The sequence below is a fragment of the Saccostrea cucullata genome, unplaced genomic scaffold (genome assembly GCF_032062105.1).
Source record: "Saccostrea cucullata isolate Sc308-1 unplaced genomic scaffold, CSIRO_AGI_Scuc_v1 ctg2684, whole genome shotgun sequence".
Taxonomy (NCBI): Eukaryota; Metazoa; Mollusca; class Bivalvia; order Ostreida; family Ostreidae; genus Saccostrea; species Saccostrea cuccullata.
The window spans coordinates 40,448-51,346 of NW_026937124.1; the positions used below are offsets into that span (position 1 = coordinate 40,448).

Below are 10,899 nucleotides of genomic sequence, written 5' to 3' on the forward strand. Positions count from 1 at the left end.
AAATAGTTTATTATGCAAAATCAAATTAGTTTTATTTATTTCTCATCAAATTCATTTTAAAACTTATGCTAGCCAACAAGAGCTATTTTTAATCCAACAGGATTACCCATTTGACCCAATACTCAAGGGATATAGATAGCATCGATGCTCTTCCTCACACTAAACTCATTAATTTCTCTAATTTGACATGCAATTTTCTGTTATCAAAATTCTTCTTGACCAGTGCTTGATAATTAAACTCATGGGAGTGGTGGGATTTCTTTAACATACATTACATTTGTTATAGATTGCTGTCAAGTATATGCTTAAAAAATAAGTATTTTCTTGATTTAACATTTTTCTAATAAGAATAGTGCAATACTTTTACATTTTTTGGAGTGTGTAAATGAAGAGAAAACAAGACATTTCTTTTTTTAATTTCACTTAAATTAAAGGTCACAGTGACCTTGAAATAGGTCGGGACACACCCTCTACCTAAGATGCATGAAGTGGCCAAGTTTGATTATTCTAAGTCTAATAGTTTTCTAGTTATGGACCGGACAGGATTTTTCCATATTTGGCTATAACTTTTTAATTATAGGTCAGAGCGACCTACTTTTTGTGCACGACACACCTTCTACCCAAGATGTATCAGCTGACAAAGTTTGATAACTCTAGGCCTTATAGTATTCAAGTTATGAGCCGGACACGAGAAAAGCTAACAGACGGACAGACAGACGGACATGAAGCCTATAACATAATACGTCCCGTCTTAGACGGGCGTATAACAACACAAGAGGCCCAAGGGCCACATCGCTCACCTGAGCACATCTACTAGGAAAAAGCACATATCAGATAAAAACTGAAAGTTTACTGGAGGGGGGGGGGGGGGGCTTTAATTTTAACCCACCTGGGTGTCATGATTTGAACAATGTAGAAACTACACAACCTGAGGATGATTCCAAATAAATAGAAAAATAACACTAATCATGGCTTGGAAGTACTTGAAAAGAAGATTTTAAAAGGTTTCCCTATATATCCTTATGTGCAACTTTGGTCAGCCATTTTGGGCCCAAAACTAGCCCCAGAGGTCATGATTTGAACAAGCTTGAATCTTCACTCACTGAGGATGATTCCACATAAGTTTCGTCTTTCCTGGCCCAAAGGTTATTGAGAAGAAGATTTTTAAAGTTTTTCCTATATATTCCTATATAAAACTTTGGTCAGTCATTTTGGCCCCATCCTAGCCCCAGGGGTCATGATTTAAACAAACTTAAATCTACAAGACCTGAGGATGATTCCACATGAGTTTCATCTTTTCTGGCATAGTGGTTCTTGAGAAGAAGATTTTTAAAGAATTTTTCTATATATTTCAATGTAAAACTTTGGTCAGCCATTTTGGCCCCACCCTAGCCCCAGGGGTCATGATTTGAACAAACTTGAATCTACACTACCTGAGGATAATTTCATTTAATAAGTTTCATATTTCATTTCTCAATGATTTTTAAGAAGATTTTTAAAAGATGTTTCCTATATATTCCTATGTAAAACTTTGGTCGGCCATTTTGGCCCCACCCTAGCCCCAGGGGTCATGATTTGAGCAATGTAGAATCCACACTACCTGAGGATGATTCCACATGAGTTTCATCTTTCCTGGCCCAGTGGTTCTTAAGAAGAAGATTTTAAAAGATTTGTTCTATGCATTTCTATGTAACTTTGGTGGCCATTTTGGCCCCACCCTACCCGGGGGTCATGATTGGAACAAACTTGAATCTACACTACCTGAGGATGATTCCACATGAGTTTCATTTTTCCAATTCCAGTGGTTCTTGAGAAGAAGATTTTTAAAAGATTTTTCCTATATATTCCTATGTAAAACTTTGTCATTTTGGCCCCAACCTAGTCGGGGGTCATTTTATTTGTCAAACTTGAATCTACACTACCTGAGGATGATTCCACATGAGTTTCATCTTTCCTGGCCCAGTGGTTCTTAAGAAGAAGATTTTTAAAGATTTTTCCTATATATTCCTATGTAAAACTTTACCGGCCATTTTGGCCCCACCCTAGCCCCGGGGGTCATGATTTGAACAAACTTGAATCTACACTACCTGAGGATGATTCCACATGAGTTTCATCTTTCCTGGCCCAGTGGTTCTTGAGAAGAAAAAAGATTGTTTTATATATTCCTATGTAAAACTTTTCGGCCAAAACCCTAGCCCCGGGGGTCATGATTTGAACAAACTTGAATCTACACTACCTGAGGATGATTCCACATGAGTTTCATCTTTCCTGGCCTAGTGGTTCTTGAGAAGAAGATTTTTTAAAAATGCTATTAATTTTTCACTATATAATTATCCCATTGGAAGAGGGCGTGGCCCTTCCCTTGAACAATCTTGAATCCCCTTTACCCAAGGATACTTTGTGCCAAGTTTGGTTGAAATTGGCCCAGTGGTTCTTGAGAAGAAGATGAAAATGTGAAAAGTTTACAACGCCAACAACGACGACAACGACAACGCCAACGACAGACGACGGACAAATTTTGATCAGAAAAGTTCACTTGAGCCTTCGGCTCAGGTGAGCTAAAAATTGGCAAAATTGCTTAAGAAAAAAACAAAAACTGTTAAAATTTAAAGCTCAAAGAAAATAAATTAGATCTAAGATATCAGCTGTACAATAAAAAAATTCTAAAACCAGTGTTGCATTAGACTGTGAAAGGGAGGGGGGGGGGATATTGATGCTGTGAATATTTTCACATATTTTGTGAATTGTATAACTGTACAGAATAATAAATACTGTTCCTATGTTTTATTATGCACAGATTCTTTTCAACTGTGTAAATAGAGAAAACGTGGACATGTAAATAATGTATCATTGTATGTGTAAACTAGCAACGAGCTCACTAAATGCCTCCCATATGATTATAATGACAAAGTCCCTGTGTTGTACTTGCAATTGTGACCAGAAATAAGTGTCAGATCAAAAAGTAAAATAGGTGGTTCACATTATGTAATAAAGAATTTGTGGAAGCATCATTAAATTTTATTCAGTGGTATAGGATGAGTTGCAGATAAAAGATGGGTACCCTTCAATATTTTAGAGAAAATTGCAGTGTCAATGCTGTGCTCTGAAAAACCCAAAATATTTGATCCGATCAAAAAGTGGAGTGGGTCACAATGGCACTCACTAATAACAAAGATTCTGTGGGAGTCTCATTCAATTTCATTCAGTGGTAAAAGAGGAAGAGAGGAAAATGTACCCCAAAGCATAACAGACAGACATCCCGATTGCTATCTATCCTCCGGGCCTACTTTTCAAGTGGGGGGTATTATAATGTATCACTCTATCTGTAAAATGTGACATTTTCTTATACAAGAGAGTCTGAACATATAAAAATGTTATAACATTTTTTTATTATTTATCTCATTAAAATCATTATATTTCCATTCCTATTTTTTTCTCTGCGATAACTCTTTGAAAGTTGTCGGAGTTTATTTCTTGATATTTCTGCCGTAATGTAAATTAGGCAGGTCGATAGGTCAGGAGCTAAGGAGGCCTAAAATGCATGCGAATCTCGTGCGCATCTGTCTCTGTGTCTGACACTAAGGTGGCAAAATGTGCATGTGAATCTTGTGCGGCTGCCTAGGTGTTTGACGTCATTGGGCGAGGACTATTGAAATTGGCATGGAAGTCCTCGTGTAATTTAAGTCTATGTCTACATTTTTAAAGTCTAAATCTACCATTTTATTTCACAATGAAATGAAAATATAAGGAATCACTGCCTAGTTAGGAGAGTATGCCAGGGACATCAACAATAGTGGGAAACATGGGATAATTTTAGCGTTAACGGGCTTCGCCCATTATGCAAATTATCCCATGTTTCCCACTATTGTTGATGCCCTGGCATACTCTCCTAACTAGACAGTGATACCTTAATTAATTAAATAATCATTTTTCTTACCTGTATGATGAAAACAACAAAGGTTACAAAGGTGATTGGTAGGAATACGGGTATAATACAGGTGTTGAAAGTCTCTGTTGATGATCTGACTGCATGCTGCATTGTAGATCTGCCATTAGTGATCTTTAACAGGGAGGAATACTCCTGAAATCAGAGAAATTGTAGTCAAAATGAGAGTAATCTGCTTTTCTTTTGGTCTCACACAAGGAAATGATTTCGCTATAAATTAATTTATAGCTTTAATTAATTTAATAACTAGACTTTAAGTAGATAATTCATGAAAAAGAAAATAAAAGATTAATCTTTAAACAAAAATTTGAAATCACAATTTAAAAATAAACCTTAATTATGCTGCTTTGCAGAAAGACAACTGACAGTAAAAAAGATACCCGTGGGTTTCACATGTTGACAAACAGCCTACACACCATCCAGGAAGCTGCTTCCTGCAAAAAAAAAAAGTTCCCTTTAATTCAGTGGGGTAATTCTGCTAAAGATATGAAATTCCTAGTATGAGTCTAAATTAATACTGTAGGCCTCAAAAAAGATGCCAAAAATGAAAAAGGATAAAAATAGTCAGGTATATAATTACAATTGACGAAGTTAATTTTGATTGGCTGTTTCCTTGCATTATATATTTATAGCCATAAGAAGGGTGTCAGTACAGATCACATTATGCTGGAATGAACACCTGTATCTTATGCACTGTCAAACACTATGGCTGTTATCTAGTAACTTTTCCCTTAAAAATGCAGTACCTTTGGCACTTATTTTGGACATTATTGGTTCTAATGGCTTCTGTCCTCAGGATTGTAGTACTTTCAGGACATCACAAGGGTTTGGGGTCCCTCCAGGATCTAAAATATATTCTTCTTTCTTATAATTCATGAAATGATGCATTACTGCATATGCTGAAGTTTTAGCAGGGTCCTATATTAAAGCAATATGAGCTGCATTTTCGAAATTTTTATTTTGCTGTTAAAATGTTTTATTGTGATAAAATTGTATGTAATTTTAACCTTTTTGATCAATTAGACTAAAATAAAGAATTAAATTGCTTCAGAAGAAAGACTGTTATACAATCCAATATACAGTATTATATAAGAAATCATTATTGTACAGGACAATAATAATGTAATTTTGATTCAGTCAAGGCTTATAAATAGTTCTTACATCGCAAATATGAACAACATAAGTTTTTAAACATTCTTTTTTCTGTCATTGAAATAGTTATTTACAAAATTGCAACACAAAAATGCGACATCAAAGTTGCAGCTCATATTGCTTTAATATATATACATGCAGTAGCAATATTTAAGATTGGAGCTTTGGTATTACTTTTAAAGTTGAGATAGCTAAATTTGAACATAACAATACATTCCACTTACAAGTTACATAACTATTGTACATCTAGGCATCAATAAATTGATAAAATTGCTTATTACAATTTAATCATACAACTTGATTGACTGCCTTTAACTTTACAGAAAAAGTCAATTTGCAATATCAATTTAACTGCATAAAACTTCATGTATACCTTGAAACTTGAACATTTCAGTTCTAAGTATTCAGAACTTCCTTATAATTAGCAGTTTTACAGACACATACCGGCAATAACTGGATATGGCTTAATCTTCTTCGGCAGGGGATGCTCACTCCTCCATGGCACCTGATCCCATCTCTGATGTTTTGGAGGTCCATGTTTGCTCTGCTCCTGATTTGTATTGTGTACCTGGATCGACTTTTTGAACTTGAATACTGTTCATTATCTCCATGTCTAATATAGTCTGTTTTCTTTGCCTTTTCTTACACAGTATAGTACGTGGTGTTATGTCTTTAGACAAATAATGCACTGAACATAATATAATCTGACCCATCCAAGATTCATTCCAAATTAGTTTCAATTTCAATGACTTTAACTGTAAAACAATAAAAAAAAAATCCATGAAAATAGTTAAGTTTTTGATGAAAAAAAAAATAATGTAGTAACTGTCTTGAACCTGAATAGCAAAACAATCTATAAAAATTAGTTCCAATTTAATGAGAAAATAAATCATTATTACTGCTTTGAACCTAGAAAAAAAATAAAATTTACGAAAATTAGTCCCAATTTTTAAGAGAAAATACATGTATGTTATATTGTATGGAACCTGAAAAACAAAAGACACGATCTATGAAAATAAGTTCAAACATGTATGAGAGAATACATAAGTTATCTGTCATGAAGCTGAAAAACAAAACACACAATCTGTAAAAATTAGTTCCAATTTTTAAGAGAAAATACATTGTACATGTGTTACTGTCTTAAACCTAAAAACAAAACACAAGGAATTATAGGTCTAATTTGTAGGAGAAAAAACATTAATTATTTGTCTTGAACCTGAAAAACAAAAACACAATCAATGCAAATTAGTTCCAAAACTTTAAGAATTAAATACATTGATTAAGTGTCTTTTAACCTGAAAAAAATCTAAGAAAATAAGTTCTAATTGCAAAGAAGAAATACATTAGTGACTGTCTTGAAGTCTTGAGATCCAAAACACAAAATTTAAGTTCCAAATCTGATGAAAAAATAAATAATAATTTTTGTCTTGAACCTGTAAGACAAAAACATCATCTTTGAAAATTTGTTCCAAAATTGAAAAAGAATTATCTGTCTTCAACCTGAAAACAACAAAAATTACAATCTATGGAAAACAAGTTCTGATTTCTATTAGCAAAACATTAATTACTGTCTTGAACCTAAAAAACAAAACACATAATTTATGCAAATTAGTTCCTTCCATTTTCTATGAGAAAATACATAATCTGTGTTGAAGCTGAAAAACAAAATCTTAGAAAATTTATAGTTCCTACTTCTATGAGAAAATACATTAATCAACAGTTACTGTCTTTAACCTGAAAAACAAAACAAAAAAATCTATGAAAGTTAATTTCTTAGATTAAGTACATTAATTACTGTCTTGAATCTGGAAAACAAAGAACAAAATCTATGAAAATTTAAGTTCCAATTTCTAAGGATTCAATACCCTGGTAAAGTAGTTACTGTCTCCAGAACCTGAAAAACAAAATGGAGGATCTTTGAAAAATATGTTCCAAATTCAATGAGGAAATACATAAATTTCTGTATGGCATCTGAAAAAAAAATTGTGCAAATTAGTTCCATGCAATTCCTATGAGAAAATACAATAATTGAGGTCTTGAACCTGAAAAACAAAACAAACAACAATAATCAGTCTTGGACCTTAAGAGCAAAACAAACTACAATAATTAGTCTTGAACCTGAAAAAACAAAACATACATGTACTACAAAAATAAGTCTTGAACCTGAAAAACGAAACAATCAGCAATAATCAGTCTTGAACCTGAAAAACAAAACAAACAACAATAATTAGTCTTGAACCCAAAATTTTTTTTTAAAAAAATACACGTGTAATTAGTCTTGAACCTGAAAAACAAAACAAATTAAAAGACTTGTCTTGAACATGTTGAACCTGAAAAAACTAAAAAAGAAATTATCAATACTTTTTTTTTTTTTTATTTTTGTTTTTTTTTTTTTTTTTTTTTTTTTTTTTATTTTTTTTTTTTTTTTTTTTTTTTTTTTTTTTTTTTTTTTGTATTTTTTGATTTTTTTTGTATTTTTATAAATAAACATGCAAGTATTCATAACTATATAAACAACTAACTAGATAATGCACAGACAGACAGGTGGGATGAGACTGACGGGGTGTCCACAAAAAAAGGGGGGAGGGGATATCATAACTTCTAACAAGACAGCTCTAGATGCTATAAACCACCTGCTTCTTTATACTTTACAGGATAAATGAAACTATATGATGGAGGAGTGGAATGATGGGAAAAAAAGATGTGCAATATACAATACGAAAGGATATATGCTTCTGCATTGCCTGATATTCAAAAACGACTAGATGGAATAGTCACATGCGATAAGACATATAAATGAGAAATTCCACAAAATACAAGATACGCGCACGATACAATAGGATACACACAATACGATACCGATAGCTTAAATACACGAAATGATAGGATACACGCAATACGTGAAGACTTGCAAATAAAGAAGCAGGTGCTGTTTATGTAAAAATTGCCTCTGTATATAATGCTCTTCAGAGCATTATGTATAAACTCTGTCCTTCATGGTGGTAACAAATAACTCAAGTGCATATCGTATGCAGCAAATGAAGCTTAATTAATGCATTTCTTTGTAAAACTTCATAGAACATAAACACAAGGATGCATAGACACAGGGTTTCTCATAAGAAACTATAACGGAAACTAACAGATGGAATCAAGGTCACTGTGGCTGATGACATCAGCAGTAGGTACCTGACTGATCAAGTACCCAGGTATGCTCAAGGCAGTAAAGATAACCTGTTTCCAGAAACAGGCACTGAATCATAGTAATATAGGTCAGAGCCAGAGACCAACAGACAATATCTAGGTCAATGTAGCTAATGACATCAACAGGAGGCATCAGACTTATCAAGTATTCTCAAACTGGTAAAGATAACCTGCTTCCATAAACAGGCACTGAAACTTAGAATAGGGGTCAGGGCCATATACTATATACTATAAATATACTATAAAGGTGAAAGGGGGCTGAAAACCAACTAAACATAGGAGGTAAGGGAATTTACTTAAAATAGGAAATAAATATGAAAAAAAAAACCAGACTACTATTATCCCACTATTGCAATGCCTATAATGGCGGTGTGTGCATGATTGATTCATTTAGACATTGCATTCATCAAATTACATCTAACCTTAACTTAATTATTAAATCAGTGATAGGCTATGCTGGGAAATATACTTTAAAGATGAAAGGGGCTGAATACCAACTAAACAGGGGAGGGAAGGGAATTTACTTATAACAGGAAATAAATATGAAAAAAAAACCATACTACTATTATCCCACGATTGCAATGCCTATAATGGCGGTGTGTGCATAACTGATTCATATAGACATTGCATTCATGAGATTACACCTAACCTTAACTTAAATAATAAATCAGTGATAGGCTATGTCGGGAAATATACTATAAAGATGAAAGGGGCTCAGAATACCAACTAAACAGGAGAGGGGAGAGAAATTACTTAAATCGTGCACTGAAACATGGACTAGATGTCCGGGCCAGAAATCATCGTCAATGCAGCTGATGACATCAGCAGTAGCACCTGACTGATCAGGTACATGTGTACTCAAAATGCTTAGGATAACCTGTTTGCATAACATAGACACTCTCAGAATATTTCGAACAACATGAATGATGCATCCATAGTGACACCATAATTATGCAAGTTTGAAATAGAACCCAAAAACATAATCAGCTAGTTCAGAGGGAGTAAATCATCATTAAATTTCAACAAAAAAAAACAAACAAACAAACAAACACAAAAAAACAAAAGGCATAATAACCAACTAAGCAGGATCAGAGGAGGGGAAAGGAATTCACTTAAAACAGGAAATACATATGAAAAAAAAACCTACACTACTATTATCCCACTACTGCAATGCCTATAATGGCGGTGTGTGCTTGATTGATTCATTTAGACATTACACCTAACCTTAACTTAATTAGTAAATCAGTGATAGGCTATGGCCAGGAAATATACTATAAAGATGAAAAGGGGCTGAATAACCAACTAAACAGGGGAGGGAAGGGAATTTACTTAAAACAGGAAATAAATATGAAAAAAAACCCTAGATACTAATATCCCACGATTGCAATGCCTATAATGGCGGTGTGTGCATGAGTGATTCATATAGACATTGCATTCATGAGATTACACCTAACCTTAACTTAATTATTAAATCAGTGATAGGCTATGCTGGGAAATATACTATAAAGATGATAGGGGGCTGAATACCAACTAAACAGGGCCGGGAAGGGAACCTAACACCTACATCTAACCTTAACCTAATAATAAATCGGTGATAGGCTATGGCCAGGAAATATACTATAAAGATGATAGGGGGCTGAATACAAACTAAACAGGGCAGGGAAGGGAACTTAACAACTACACCTAACCTTAACCTAATAATAAATCAGTGATAGGCTATGGCCGGGAAATATACTATAAAGATGATAGGGGGCTGAATACCAACTAAACAGGGCAGGGAAGGGAACCTAACACCTACATCTAACCTTAACCTAATAATAAATCAGTGAAAGCTATGGCCAGGAAATATACTATAAAGATGACAGGGGGCTGAATACCAACTAAACAGGGCAGGGAAGGGAACTTAACACCTACATCTAACCTTAACCTTATAATAAATCAGAGATAAGCTATGGCCAGGAAATATACTATGAAGATGATAGGGGGCTGAATACCAACTAAACAGGGAGGGAGGGGAATTTACTTAAAACAGGGAATAAATATGAAAACCTAGATACTAATATTCCATTATTGCAATGCCTATAATGGCGGTGTGTGCATGAGTGATTCATATAGACATTGCATTCATCAGATTACACCTAACCTTAATTATTAAATCAGTGATAGGCTATGGCTGGTAAATAATTACTATAAAGATGATAGGGGGCTGAATACCAACTAAACAGGGCAGGGAAGGGAACCTAAAACCTACATCTAACCTTAACCTAATAATAAATCAGTGAAGGCTATGGCCGGGAAATATACTATAAAGATGATAGGGGGGTCAATACCAACTAAACAGGGCAGGGAAGGGAACCTAACACCTACACCTAACCTTAACCTTATAATAAATCAGTGAAGGCTATTCCCAGGAAAAATACTGTTAAGATGATAGGGGGCTGAATACTAACTAAACAGGAGAGGGATGGGAAACTTAAACCTACACCAAACCTAAACTTAATTAATCAGAGATAAGATATGGGTGGGAATTATACTATAAAGATGATAGGGGGCTGAATACTAACTAAACTCGGAGGGAGGGGAATTTACTTAAAACAGGA

General features: G+C 34.0%; 1 long non-coding RNA gene across 1 annotated transcript; it reads right to left on the reverse strand.

Annotated features, from left to right (window-relative positions):
- Window positions 1–4,325: 4,325 nt before the first annotated feature.
- Window positions 4,326–5,600, reverse strand: LOC134247394 (uncharacterized). The gene is made up of 3 exons (XR_009987824.1): window positions 5,543–5,600; window positions 4,693–4,791; window positions 4,326–4,380 (listed from the first exon to the last, which is right to left on the reverse strand). It is a non-coding gene; the product is annotated as an uncharacterized LOC134247394 (long non-coding RNA).
- Between the last annotated feature and the right edge of the window lie 5,299 nt (window positions 5,601–10,899).